Source organism: Lolium rigidum, chromosome 7, assembly GCF_022539505.1.
Source record: "Lolium rigidum isolate FL_2022 chromosome 7, APGP_CSIRO_Lrig_0.1, whole genome shotgun sequence".
Taxonomy (NCBI): domain Eukaryota; kingdom Viridiplantae; phylum Streptophyta; class Magnoliopsida; order Poales; family Poaceae; genus Lolium; species Lolium rigidum.
The window spans coordinates 247,927,490-247,942,787 of NC_061514.1; positions in this window are offsets into that span (position 1 = coordinate 247,927,490).

Consider the following 15,298-nt stretch of genomic DNA (forward strand, 5'->3'; position numbering starts at 1 on the left):
CAGTCATACCTGGGAGATGAAACACAGATAGTGTGAAGTTAAAAAGTGAAGTTACATTGTTCAGTCAGACTGTTAGAAAACAGCAGAAATGAAAAACCTATAGTAAAAAGTGAAGTTACATTGTTCCAAAAAAAAAAAATGCGTTATACACTTGAATTTAAAGAGAATTATGAAGCTTACCCATTGTTTTGGCGCGGGCTATCAATTATCTCTATAGGCCAGTCCATGATCTTTATCTTTGAGTTGGAGTACTGTCTGGTCCAGTTAGTCTTTATGCCAGGCAATTAGCAAGTGGCAAGCGTGCATGTTTACGGCTCGGAATTGTTTCCTAGTGAATCATATATCTCGAACCTCCGAGCTTTGATGTTCGGGTTAACAAGCCGATAATGGCCTCGATGCATCCTTTGGTGTTCCAGGAAAAGCTTGAAGTGTAGGGAAACAAACCCGTAATGTAACAAAAAATATAGATGTGGAATTGTGATGAGGAATCGGAAAAGATAGAAAAACATTCTAGTAATAAAAATGTTTGATCGGGAAAATGATTAGTAATTAAAAAATCAGGTTAGCACTTACAATGTCTTTGTGATCCAATCTGTTTGATGGACTGTTTTCGAAACATCGGGTTACTTCCTTGAGATTATCACGTCCCTCAATAAGGTATGACTGTTTGAACAGATAAAAAGTAAAAACCAATTACTATTGACTTGACAAAAAACGAAAGAACAATTAGATGCACATGTGTTCCACTAATTTCAAGTTCTATCTGATTATCCAAAAGAAAAGAAAGAGTACAAATTGGACATAACTTACAGCTATACGCAGAGGCATAATGACCTTTTTGGGGTTTTGATTTTCCCTTTTGATGATGTTGATTCCAATTTCCGCAACGGTGTTGTACAACTTGTTCCTTGGCCTAACGGATTCGAGCAAGGTCACCGAGACTAACATATATGTCATCCGGGTCTATAACTGTTTCCTTGTTGAAAGGGTCCCTTGGTGCATGTTTCCATCCATGTCGCGGCGACCATGTTGTACACCTCGTCAACGGACTTGTTGACATAAAATGTTCTACTAGTTTGTGAGTTGACAAAAGGCGATTTCGCATACTCGTCTCGGCTTGGAAATCCTCTTTTCATACTCATGAGCCACTGGTGTAATGCTAGATGCTTCGGTTGTTTCGATTTTGGATTCATGCGATCTTGAGCTGCCTCTTCCTTCCTAGCTTCGGTTCCATCAAGATTGTTCGTTCGTTTGCGGTTCCTTCGCCTAGGTCATTGACATCCGGAGGAGTGTCGAGATCAAATAGTGGAGGATCTGCAGCCCGTCCGATTGCTTCTTCCCTTATTTTCGATTCGAGCTTTCGAAGTCAAGCTTTCTATTCATAGGATCATGTGCGACGGATTGGGGCACATCCGTCGTCGGTGTCCTTGGTCCTGAATTTTCCTTCTCCGATTTGATAGGCTGCAGCAACTTGTGACCTAGTCCGCTCGCGCGAATTGCTACTTGCTTGGGCTGCCTCCCGATTCGGTTGCATTTTTCCTTGGTGTTGTTCCTATTCCATCCTTCATAGGACTTGTTTTTGAGCTCTTGGCGCACGTGCAGACCTAGTTCGGTACCTGCTCGGTGATGTTACATTGGTTTCCTCAACTTTGGTTCTCTTGTCTTTTTTGTCAACAAACCTTACATCTTTCCTTTTCTTTGGTATGATTTTAGGCTCCATTTGAGCAAGAATTTGTTGGCACTCGGGCCTCGAGAATAGCATCATGCACAGCTTTCCGACCCATCCATTGAAGGTTCCATTTGTGGTATGTTCTTCATTAACTCGAACCCTATCTAGAATAGGTGTGCCGATATCAATGAACTCGGGTTCTTCGAACAAAGGAAATTCGGGCTCTTTGTGTATCTCGGTGCCAACATACTTCAAGAACTCCATCCTCCTATTTTCTTCTAGTTTGGATTCCGATTCTTCACCTGCAACTGCTCGTCATCTCGCTAACTTGTTTGTTGTCCGTACCACATGTTCCTTCCGTGATGAGGTCATGTTTGCGTTGCGATCGTCGGCGGCAAAATTGATGCATGTAGTTTACGGTTCAACTTCTTCTTCATTGTTTTCAAGTTGGTCAATATCATCCTCTCGCTTCTGTTACATCTTTTCCTCTTCGGATCCCTCATCAAAGCCGCTATGTGCTCGGTTTTTGTACTTGTCAATGTGAGTAAACTTGAGGGTGTTGGTTGTGACATTATCGGTATCCGCCAATGTAACCTCTCGCATCTTCAAGAACTTTATTTTCTTTGTCACCAACGAGTGGAATAACATTTCCACATTCCTTCTCCACTACCGTAACTTCAGCTTGTTCTTCAAGTTTTCCATGATCACCGAGCTGATTATCAAATGGGGCGAGTACTTTTTTCGATGGGAAGAGCATGTTTCGTGGTGTCGTTGGTCCTCTGTGGGCAACACTCTGCATTCTTTTGTGCTGATATTTCGTGTTGACCATAACTACATGCTCCTCATCCTTTTGAAGATTCTTCGTATCAACTGAAGTTTCATCTTCTTTTTCCAAGCTCGCGTGTTCAACGACAAGCATTTTGGTTTTGGCAACGAGCTTGCGGGAGCGAGATTAGACTCTTTCTTCTCCGACTCCGGAATTGCTATGATCGCACCGAGTTGAAGGATGTTGGGCGGCATGCGTGTTACAATCCAACTTTGATTCTCCTTGTACATTCTCTTTACTGGTAGTATTGCTTGGTCTTGCTTCAGCTACATCTGCCGTTATTTTACTTGAATCCTTGGTTTCCACTTGATAATGAATCGTACCAACATCCTCATGATTAGGACCTTGCAACTCTGTGTCTTTGTGTACCTTTGGTTTCCTTGGAGCAGCTCTCTTGCTTTTTTTTGGACTCGGGTAATATTGATTTCGTGGCATAGAATTGTGGTTCCTTGATGTCGTTGGGTCGGTTCGACTCGTGGCTAGGTTCCTAACTAGCATCCGCAAGGAAGCTTCAAAACCATGGCACGCATACTCAATCATAGCGTAAATCTCCTTTTGTCCTACAAAAGAAGATAATTGGAAAGAAATGAGATGTAGTGTAGGAGAAGAAAAATTAAAATTGTTTTTCCAAAAAGGATGTAATGATAGTGGTCAGCATTTAAAAATATGCAAAGCATAGAAACAAAAACGATTGCATGACTTACTTCCTGTGTAACGTTTTGTGGAGCATTCTTTTCAATGAACTTGGTTATTTTGCGAGGGTCTGAGAATAGAATGCTTTGTGACATCTGAACATATTCATCTTCTTCTGATTGCCCATTGTCATTAGCAGTATTGTTGTTTTCATACCCCTGCGCTGGTGCATCAGATGGGCCGCTTGTTATGCTTTTTGCAACTTCATAATCCGACATGGAACCATCATTACCACGAGCTTTCATTCATCTCTCGGATCGGATGCAACATTCACATTCTCATTATCACTTCCATCTGTTATTGTCCTGTCATCCGATGCATCTTGTACTTCTGAGAATTCTTGCTTTAGCTGCAATTATATTGAGAAAAAAACATAAGGATATAAAAATAAGGTTGTTTCTAAAAAAGACATGAGTGTGAAATGCAATGTAACATTTCGCAGTAATGGAGTTTATGAAAAAACAAACACCAAAAGCACCTAAAATGAAGAGGAAAAAACTCACCGGTAATGCACCGAATGAGCCATTTTCTTTCATGTCTTGCTTTATAGCTTTTCTAACCATTTCATTTGTCCATACTGACACTCTAGTACCTTCAGGGTTTACATCCAAATCCCGCAACCGTAATGAGTCAAGATATTTTACCTGTCATAAAAAAAAGAGAAGAAAAAGAAGACCATGGATGTAAGTAAAAAGCGTTTCCTTTGTAGAATCATGTTGAGAAGAGACGATGCATGGGTAAAAGTTATATTTAAAAGACATATGAATAAATTGGAGAAGGAAGAGGTACCATGAGGTACGACATGCATGGACTCGACTTGTTCCTTGTCCGCATCTACACTCAATGATTTACAAAGGATCATTATAACAAACTTGCACATGTTGAGCCGCTTTGCTTCTTTAATATTTACCAATGAAGGATATACTCTCGGCTGACGCGGATTCCAGTTGTTGGAGCCAGAACAGAGCACATTGCAAAAGTTATGAAAAGCCTCAGAAATTTACTGTTAGCAGGTCTCATTGCAGTGAGCTTTGTTTCTAATGAGGTAAGGGTCGGCTGTTTCCTCCCAGTAAGCGATAGTTGCTCCTTCATGAAAGCAGTTGCGTCTCGATCTCGAGCAAAAATGACATCAATATCTCCAAATGGAACACCGATAACTTGTTGAACAGACTCTTCTGTCACTGGTATTGCGCCACGTCCCGGGAACACTAATGTGCAAGACGCTGGATCAAAGCTTTCCATTAGAAACTGGCACGGATCGGGATGCAACTTAGAACACTTAATATCCAGCGGACCGCCATAGTCATTGCTCCTTATCAACAGCTGTTGTTCCTCCGTAATGTTTGGGTATAACCCGACCATCCTCATAGGTGAAGCCCTCTCGAACCAATTTCTTACTTTTTGTCTACATAACAAAGCAAAAGAAGTAGTTGAAAACAATCGGAGGATGTATTTTTCACTATGACGAGTTATGAGTAAAAATACAAATGAAAAAAGAGCAAAAAAAGCACTAGACTAGGATGTTACAAAAAGTGACTAACCATATTATCTTGGTGCTGTTCATTACCAGCCCCTGGAGATTCTTGTTTTACACATTGAATGCCTGGTCTAGCTTCATGCACATTTTCCTCTTGCTTGACATGGAATTGGACTGGTGACATGGAATGCTTCGAGTGTAAGCTTATGGCGCATCCGGTTGTACTTTGAATATCTTCTCGACGAGACTTGTTTTTTTTGTTACTACTAGATCTTGTCATTGTACTCGTAACAAAAAATCTGCATTAAAGAAGAAGTTACAAATTTATTTGAAAAATGTAACTCTGCATAAGACATTTCCCCATGAAAAAAAGTGAACCCTTAAAATTTCAGAGTAATAGAAATTGAGATGGAATACATTACGTAAAAGAGTTATATACTCTCTCTAAAAAGAAACGAACAATCCACACATATATATAAAAAATTACAGACCATAAATGTCGTTCATAGGAACTAATACAAAAATGAGAATGAAGGTTCAACATAATAAAAAAGTACTTATTACATTTCCATGTTCGAAGTACATTGCAAGCATAGGTAAAAAAAACACAGTGTGGAAATGTGACAAACATAGATTTGGGAACATCCTCCCAAAAATCTAGTTATGAAATTCCAAAAAAAAAAACAATCACTCGAAGCCTCTCCCCCGGTACAGCCTGATCGTATTTCCTTCCCTAGATGGACTAGACAACACGTTCCCATGCATCATCAATTGAAGCCCTGAAATATATTGGCATGAAAGACGCGTCAAGGGCAGCAATCCTTTTGTTGACATATGCTACTCGATAGAACTTGATCATCATGTGTCCACCCACGTAGAAGTGATGGATAGATGTGTAATGAGCTTCAAATGTGGTCCTATACTTCATGTACATTGTTCCATCTTGGTCAACAGCAAACTTGTGGTTTGGGAGGTTGGCAACTCGTATGGCATACAGGAAATCCCTAGGGCGTCCAAAATACTTGATTTCCACTCTGAGCAGAGAATCTGAAGGGCCTTCTTGTACACCAAGGATGTCCATTGTGGTGGCGGACAACGTGGGGTAGTAATGCAAGTCCATGTCTTCGATTGGAGTACCAAACCCTCTAGGGTAGTGCATAATAGAATTGCCTTCATGGCATGCAAGGAAATGCTCAACGAGTGCATGAGTAAACATCGTCTTCATCATAAGGTAACATGCTGATGGTTTCGAGGTTGATGCATTTGATCAACGTGTCATTAAACTTGAAGGTGCCCCTTGTGTAATCTAGGTTTAGTGCATCAACTGGGTTTGTGCACCTAACAATCAGTTGAGCATGCCGTGTGCTGTTTACGACATAATTGATAGGAGCAGTAGTCAAAGCTTTGACTGTGTGGAGTGCATGGAAAATTGCCTCAGGTGATGAAGAGAAACGGACACAAACCAAGAGGACACCAATTACTGGGCCAGGCTGCAGACTAAGGTAATCCATAACTAAACGAGAAACCATGGGGTTCCTAGATTCTTCGTTGTTGTCCATAGCTCTATTTTCTGTCTAAGAAAATTAGTTAGTTTTACTGTGAAAAACAAAAAACAACTAATCTGAATATACGAAGGAAAAAAAGATAGCTCAAAATCTATTATTGCATATAGCATATATGTAAGCTGCATGTTCCATTTTGTGTCCTACACATTATGATGTTACATGCACCAAAAAAACTCAAGCGTAGAAAAAAAGATGGTAGAGAGTCGGAGCTACAAGGTAGACGTGATGCAATAAACACTGCATGTAAGATGATAAAAATCTATAGTTACCTTACATGTCACTAAAAGCAGCCAAAAAAGAAATTTAAGTAAAGATATCTCATGTAACATACTACGTCGAGGTCTGGAAGTAATATACTGACCAGATTCAGTTACATGCACCTAGCAAAAAAAAATAGAAAAAATCCCTTTCCCCCATATCTGTAGCTGCTGTACATGATTCAGTAATATACTGACCAGATTCAGTTACATGCATCTTAGCAAAAAATATGTTACAAGCACTTACACAGCTACAGCTGCTGGCAACGAACACAAACATATCATTTTTCAGTTACATGCCCCCCAGGTATAGCTATCATGTGACATGCAGTAATGCAGATACTTATATCATGGTTTGTGTGACCTAGTTACATGGTTTGTGGACCATGTGCTACATGCTTTATGCCACCTGAAAACAACTGATAACCATTTTTTCAGGGACTAAAACTAGACTTAGCATTTGATTTTGATAACCATGTGCTACACTGTTACATTTTCGTTCCCACATACATAGCACTGCATGCAAAAAACATGGGTGCATGTAACCACTAATACAATTAGGATGTAACACTGTTTGCATAAAAAAAAGGATCCACACACATCAGCTATGAGCTTGACCATGGATATGTTGCTACAACTAAAATCAGCAGTTGCGGAGGGGAGATCCTCGAAAAATAACTTAGATCCGTGAATGCTTCAACAGATCCTAACATATGCTGAACGAAAATCACCATCAACTTACCAGGAAACAGCTCGGGCGCCAAAGTAGATGTAGCAGCAAACAGAGAAAAGCCGAAAAATCCCCCCGAATCCCTGCCAGATCATACGAAGGATGTAACCACAGAGACAAAACCAGATGCGGGGTGCTGCGCTCGAGGGAGGAGAGGGCGCAAACCATACCTCACCGTCGACGAGATGAAGACCTTCCCCCCCGCCGAGCGGACGGAAATGCAGATCCGACGACGAAATCAGCCGCCAGCCGACATGGTGTACACCCGCCGCGGCCAGGATCTCCTACTCTACGGCGAGAATCGCGGGGGGCGGCGGCGATTTGGCCGGCGATTTGGCGAAGCTCCGGGAGAGATTTGGGCGAAGAGCGGAGGGCGAAATGGATGAAGCCGACGGCACGAGTCCCGAAATTTGAACCGCCCGGGAAATTACTACGCGCACCAAAAAAAAACGGCGGACGTTACGACCAGGTGGTGGCCCCCCGCGCGGGACGACGCGCGATCGTCCGATCTCATCCAACGGCGCGGACGCGTGACCTCGGCGTAGGACCAGAACGAAGTCGACTAAGAGATAGAATTTGCGTTATTTGTATTCATATTTGGTTGCCAGGCTTTGAAGTAAAAGCATCATTTTCTCAATTTCTGAATTCGGACTAAGAGAATCTATATTGATCGGTTTATGGTTGTGGTGGAGCCGCGTGGATGTTCGGATAATGTTTTTTTCTTCTGTATCGCCATTGTTTTTTACGATAACGACCTCAAACCGCCAAAAAGAATCTATACATAGTAAAATCAATCACTAGAGCATCTTCAGCAACTGCCACCATAAAACTAGCGCTGCGCGTTGCAAAAAGATTTAGCGCGCAACGTCAGCGAGACCTACACGGGAAACGGTAAAGTACAGCGCGCGAGAAATAACAAAAATATCCCTTCACATGGCAAAATACCACGACATAAACATAATTCGGTGATATAATTGCTCAAAACTAGATCAAAGGGAGCAAATAAAATAAAAGATTAAAAAAAATATCACAAATGCGATAGACCTACGACAAAGTCAAATACTAATTCAGTAAAATACTAAACATTATAATGTGTAAAATAACATTAGTTGTCGTTGATTATCTGGAAGTCGGAATCATCGGTCGATGATTGTGACGGGGTGGTCAAGAATTCATCCGCCATTGATCATCGTTGTCGTTGATTGTTTGGGGGTGATCCCTCTGTGCCTGGATGAAGGCCTTGCGCTAGTGCACGCCCTCCTTCTCTGCCCTGCGCGGCCTTCTTCTGTGTGAAGAAGCTTTGCTCGTCGCACACGTCCTGCGGGAAGGCTTAGTGGCTTGGTGCCACGCTTTCATGGCGCGTTCATCCGCCTCCGCGGCAGCTAGGCGGCGCTAGAGAGCACGCTGGCGGCAGCCCCGCTCGGCGGTGACGATGTTCGCCGCCCTCGCCAGGAACTCGACCTCCTAGAGCGACTAACATTCGTAGAAGTTCATGTCGCGGCGGGGCGTCCGAGCCACCACGCCATCGCGCCGTAGGCGCACGCAACCTCCTCCAGCGTGGCGAATGTCCCGAGGATAATGCACCCTCGAGCGGCGGGGATCTCTGTGAAGAACGTCCCCGCCAGCCGGGGGCGTACGCCGCGGTACCCAGACTGGCTCTAATGTATTTTCTCTCCTTAGAGGCGCTTCGCGTGTGATGACTGCAAGTGTACAGTTCAATTGCAGCTAGCTTTGAAATAAGAGTATCACCACGAGGAGGTACTAGTCAAGTTCTTAATGCCCTTGCCACTATCTATCAAGGGCCACTTGTAAGTCGCTCTTTAATCTCAAGTAAGTGTGTTTTGAAGAGAGTTATATTTGATTGCAAGATTGTAAACAAAGCAATAGAGTAACAAGGGTAGTAAGAAATGAAGTGAAACTCACTAATGCAAACTATTCTCGGGGATTTGTTGGATCCATCTGTAGCATTAGGATTAATGTTAATCAAGATAAAATATGTTTTTAATCATGTTTTGTGTGGAGAGAGCTCCATAATAAGACGCCTCAAGAAAACCATCGGTCATCACATCTTTAAATAAGCATTGCGGCTAGCTTTCTGCAACCACATGTTGACCATCGTAATTAATGGTTTTCCAATGGTTATAGATATGAGCTTAATGAGTCTCTCTTTGCCCCCTCTTCCATATGATAGAGCACTGCCACGGTAATGTCACTTCTCGCCGTACACAATATCATACTTCAGAGGGTAATTCCCTCTCTTGTCCCGGAGACAAATATTATGTGGTGCACTTCACACAACATCAAGGGAGAGAACTAACACACAATCATGTATTAAAATCATAGATCATCTTTGATTCATCTCATAGTAATGCTAGGGTTTCTCCATCTCCCGAGAACAAAGGGAACTACTTTGTATGCCGCACCTAGAGGGGGTGATTAGGTGCTACCCAATTTTTTAGTTCCTTTTCAATTTAGGCTTGACACAAAGGTAAATTCTCTAGGTATGCAACTATGTGAATTTAACTAGATGACAAGGTATGCAACTAAGTAAGATATAGCTAGACAATATATAATATTGCAATCAAGGATAGAGGTAACCGGGAGTGGAGCACACAGAGACACAGGGAAGATTCTCGTAGTTCCTTCCTTTTGAGGGGAAGTACGTCTACGTTTGGAGGGGTGTGGTCGCCACAAAGGCCTAACCAACGCCACGAAGGCCTCACCCTATTTTCTGGTGAGCAACGCCACAAATGCCTAGCTAACTTGTCCACTAAGGGGTTTCCTCGAGGCGGAAACCGGGCCTTTACAAGGTTCGTGGGCCACACATCAACAACCTAATTGGAGGCAACAACAACAACAAGAAGAAGATCAAATCAACCACAAACAACTAGGGTTTCCAAAAGGGAACACTAGCAAAGGGTGAAAGGATTGTACTCCGCACCTAGAGGTGGGTGATTAGGTGTTACCCAATTTTTAGTTCTTTTTCAATTTAGGATTGACAGAAAGGTAAATTCTCTAGATATGCAACTATGTGAATTTACCTAGATGACAATGTATGCAACTAAGCAAGATATAGCTAGACAAGATATAATAGTGCAATCAAGGATAGAGGTAACCGAGAGTGGAGAAAGCGGAGACACGAAGATGATTCCCGTAGTTCCTTCATTTTGAGGGGAAGTATGTCTACGTTTGGAGGGGTGTGGTCGCCACAAAGGCCTAACCAACACCTCTAATGCCTCACCCAGGTGTCCTGTGAGCAACGCCACAAAGGCCTAGCCCACTTGTCCACGAGGAATTTCCTCAAGGCGGAAACCGAGCCTTTACAAGGTTCTTGGGGCACACATCCACAACTGAATCGGAGGCTCCCGGTAGCTTTAACAACACAACAACAACAACAACAACAACAGATCAAATCAACCACAAACAACTAGGGTTTCCAAAGGGGAACACTAGCAAAGGGGCCCTCAATCAAATGAGGGGGAAATGTAAATCGCTTCGGTGAAGATGTAGATCGGGGTGTTCTCCTTCGATTCTCCAAAGATCAAGAGCTTTGGATGGTTGGAGGAGGAGATCAATTGAATCTTGTGTTTTCTTGTGGCTCAACAATGGTGGATGAACTTGTGAGAGAGTGAGGAATCTGAGCTTGAGGGAAAAGGGGGTATTTATACCCCCAAGCAAATCGAGCCATTGCAGGAATCTGAGGCCGAATATTCCGGCCTAAGTAAGGGCCGAATAATCTGCCCTCTGATACGTCTCCAACGTATCTATAATTTCTTATGTTCCATGCTAGTTTTATGACAATACCTACGTGTTTTATTCATACTTTATATCATTTTGATGCATTTTCCGGTACTAACCTATTAACAAGATGCCGAAGCGCCAGTTATCTGTTTTCTGCTGTTTTTGGTTTCAGAAATCCTACACAGGAAATATTCTCGGAATTGGACGAAACAAAAGCCCAACCTTCTATTTTACCGAGACCGACCCAGAGAGCCAGAGAAGTGCCGGAGGGGGGCCAAGGGGGCCTCACACCATACCTGGGCGCGGGCCCCTCCCTGGCCGAGCCACCAGGTGGGGAGGCCACCCCCTGGCTCCTCCGACTCCGCCCTTTCGCCTATATATTATGTACGTCGCGAAAACCCTAAAACACACCCGACGATATTCCACGAAGATTTCCGTAGCCGCCGCCATCGCGAAGACAAGTTTCGGGGGACATAATCTCTGTTCCGGTAAGCCGCCGGGACGGGGAATTGCCCCCGGAGTCATCTCCATCGACACCACCGCCATCTTCATCATCGTTGCTGTCTCCCATGATGAGAGGGAGCAGTTCTCCCCCGAGGCTGAGGGATCTACCGGTAGCTATGTGGTTCATCTCTCTCCCATGGTGTGATCTTTATGTGATCATGAGCTTTGTATCACTATTAATCTATGTGCTACTCTAGTGATGTTATTAAAGTAGTCTATTCCTCCTTCATGATGTAAAGTTGATAGCGTGTGCATCATGTAGTACTTGGCGTAGGTTATGATTGTAATCTCTTGTGGATTATGAAGTTAGCTATTACTATGCTAGTGTTGAAGTGATCTATTCCCCCTTTCATAGCTATTGTTGACAGTGTGTATGATATGTTAGTACTCGGTCTAAATTGCAACAGTATTGTCTTGGATTATGATTTAATGAGGATATCCCTATGAGTGGTGTTTGTCAAGTACTTGATGAACTTTGAGCGGAGCTTTTGTAGCCACTACATGATTAGTGATTCCAATAGGAGAGTAATTCAGAGTAGCACTAGTGAAGAGAAGTTATTTATTTATGTGATCATTGTTGAGAGTGTCCACTAGTGAAAGTATGATCCCTAGGCCTTCTTTCTAAGCATTGAAACACCGTTTCCAACAAGTTCTGTTATATGTTCGCTTGCTGCCATCTTTATTTCAGATTGCAATTACTACTTACAATCATCCATATTACTTGTATTTCACTATCTCTTCGCCGAACTAGTGCACCTATACATCTGACAAGTGTATTAGGTGTGTTGGGGACTGATACGTCTCCGACATATCGATAATTTCTTATGTTCCATGCCACATTATTGATGATATCTACATGTTTTATGCATACTTTATGTCATATTTATGCATTTTCCGGCACTAACCTATTAACGAGATGCCGAAGGGCCAGTTGCTATTTTCTGCTGTTTTTGGTTTCAGAAATCCTAGTAAGGAAATATTCTCGGAATTGGATGAAATCAACACCCAGCATCTTAGAATCCCCGGGAGCTTCCAGAACACCCGAGAGCCGTCAGAGAGGGGCCACAGGGGGCCCACACATGGTGGCGGCGTGGCCCAAGAGGGGGGCGCGCCGCCCTAGTGTCTGGTGGCCCCAGACCCCCTCCGAGGCTGCCCTTCCGCCTACTTAAGGTCTCTGTCACGAAAACCCTATCAAGTTCGACGAAACCAGAGAAAACCTTCCAGAGCCGCCGCCATCGCGAAGCCAAGATCCGGGGGACAGGAGTCTCCGTTCCGGTACGCCGCCGGGACGGGGAAGTGCCCCGGAAGGCTCCTCCATCGACACCACCGCCATCTCCATCAACGCTGCTGTCTCCCATGAGGAGGGAGTAGTTCTCCATCGAGGCTCGGGGCTGTACCGGTAGCTATGTGGTTAATCTCTCTCCTATGTGCTTCAATACAATAATCTCATGAGCTGCCTTACATGATTGAGATTCATATGATGATGCTTGTAATCTAGATGTCATTGTGCTAGTCAAGTGGATTTTACTTATGTGATCTCCGGAGACTCCTTGTCCCACGTGTGTAAAGGTGACAGTGTGTGCACCTTGTGGGTCTCTTAGGCTATATTTCACAGAATACTTATTCACTGTTATGAATGGCATAGTGAAGTGCTTATTTATATCTCTTTATGATTGCAATGTGTTTTGTATCACAATATATCCGTGTGCTACTCTAGTGATGTTATTAAAGTAGTTTATTCCTCCCGCACGGTGTAATGGTGACGAGTGTGTGCATCGTGTAGTACTTGGCGTAGGCTATGATTGTGATCTCTTGTAGATTATGAAGTTAACTATTGCTATGATAGTATTGATGTGATCTATTCCTCCTTTCGTAGTGTGAAGGTGACAGTGTGCATGCTATGTTAGTACTTGGTTTGGTTATGTTGATCTGTTATGCACTCTAAGGTCATTTAAATATGAACATTGAATATTGTGGAGCTTGTTAACTCCGGCATTGAGGGTTCGTGTAACCCTACACAGTTAGTGGTGTTCATCATCCAACAAGAGGGTGTAGAGTGGTTCTATTATGTGATCATTGTTGAGAGTGTCCACTAGTGAAAGCAGGATCCCTGGGCCTTGCTTCCAAGCATCGAATCTCCGTTTGTTTCTTGTTTTGTTGCATGTTTACTCGCTACCATATTTTATTCAGATTGCTATTACCACTCATACTCATCCATATTACTTGCATCTCACTATCTCTTCGCCGAACTAGTGCACCTATACATCTGACAAGTGTATTAGGTGTGTTGGGGACACAAGAGACTTCTTGCATTGTGATCGCAGGGTTGCTTGAGAGGGATATCTTTGACCTCTTCCTCCCTGAGTTCGATAAACCTTGGGTGATCCACTTAAGGGAAACTTGCTCGCTGTTCTACAAACCTCTGCTCTTGGAGGCCCAACACTGTCTACAAGAATAGAAGCTCCCGTAGACATCAAGCACTTTTCACGGCGCCGTTGCCGGGAGGAAAGGTAAACGGCACTCACACACGGACCCCGGCAACTAGCCACTTTTCCGGCGCCGTTGCCGGGAGGAAAGGTAAAAGGCTCTCATACTCCGGTCCCGGGTAAAGTACTTTTCCGGCGCCGTTGTGTGTGTGCTCGAAGCTATTTCCTTTAGATCCTGCAATTGCATCTTTTTGTTTCTTGTTTACACTAGTTAGGCATAATGGACAACAATGAGCTTCTTATTCTATTTCCTGATTTAAGACATGGATGGTTTGATGCGAAAATTAAAAAACCTATGGAACATATTAGTATGAACGCTTTGAACACCATTGTTGCCAATGATATGGAAAATTCTAAGCTTGGGGAAGCTGGTTTTGATGAGCATGATCTTTTTAGTCCACCAAGCATTGAGGAGGCAATTTACTTTGATGATACTTTGCCTCCTATTTATGATGATTATAATGATAGTAGTCTTTTAGTACCGCCTGTTATGGAGGATAAATTTGATTATGATTACAATATGCCTCCTATATTTGATGATGAGAATAATAATGATAGCTACTTTGTTGAATTTGCTCCCACTACAATTAATAAGAATGACTATGCTTATGCGGAGAGTAATGATACTTTTATGCATGTGAATAAGAATGCTTTATGTGATACTTATATTGTTGAGTTTGTTCATGATGCCACTGGATATTATTATGAGAGAGGAAAATATGGTTGTAGAAATTTTCATGTTACTAAAACACCTCTCTTTTTGCTGAAAATCTTGAAGTTACACTTGTTTTATCTTTCTATGCTTGTTGCATCATGCTTCATGAATTTGTTTATTTACAAGATTCCTTTTCATAGGAAGCATGTTAGACTTAAATTTGTTTTGAATTTGCCTCTTGATGCTCTCTTTTGCTTCAACTACTATTTCTTGCGAGTGGATCATTAAAACTGCTGAGCCCATCTTAATGGCTATAAAGAAAGAACTTCTTGGGAGATAACCCATGTGTTTATTTTACTACAGTAATTTTGTTTTTTATTTTGAGTCTTGGAAGTTGTTACTACTGTAGCAACCTCTCCTTATCTTAGTTTTGTTGCATTGTTGTGCCAAGTAAAGTCTTTGATTGTAAGGTTCATACTAGATTTGGATTACTGCGCAGAAACAGATTTCTTGCTGTCACGAATCTGGGCCTAATTCTCTGTAGGTAACTCATAAAATTATGCAAATTTACGTGAGTGATCCTCAGATATGTACGCAACTTTCATTAAATTTGAGCATTTTCATCTGAGCAAGTCTGGTGCCTCTTTAAAATTCGTCTTTACGGACTGTTCTGTTTTGACAGATTCTGCCTTTTA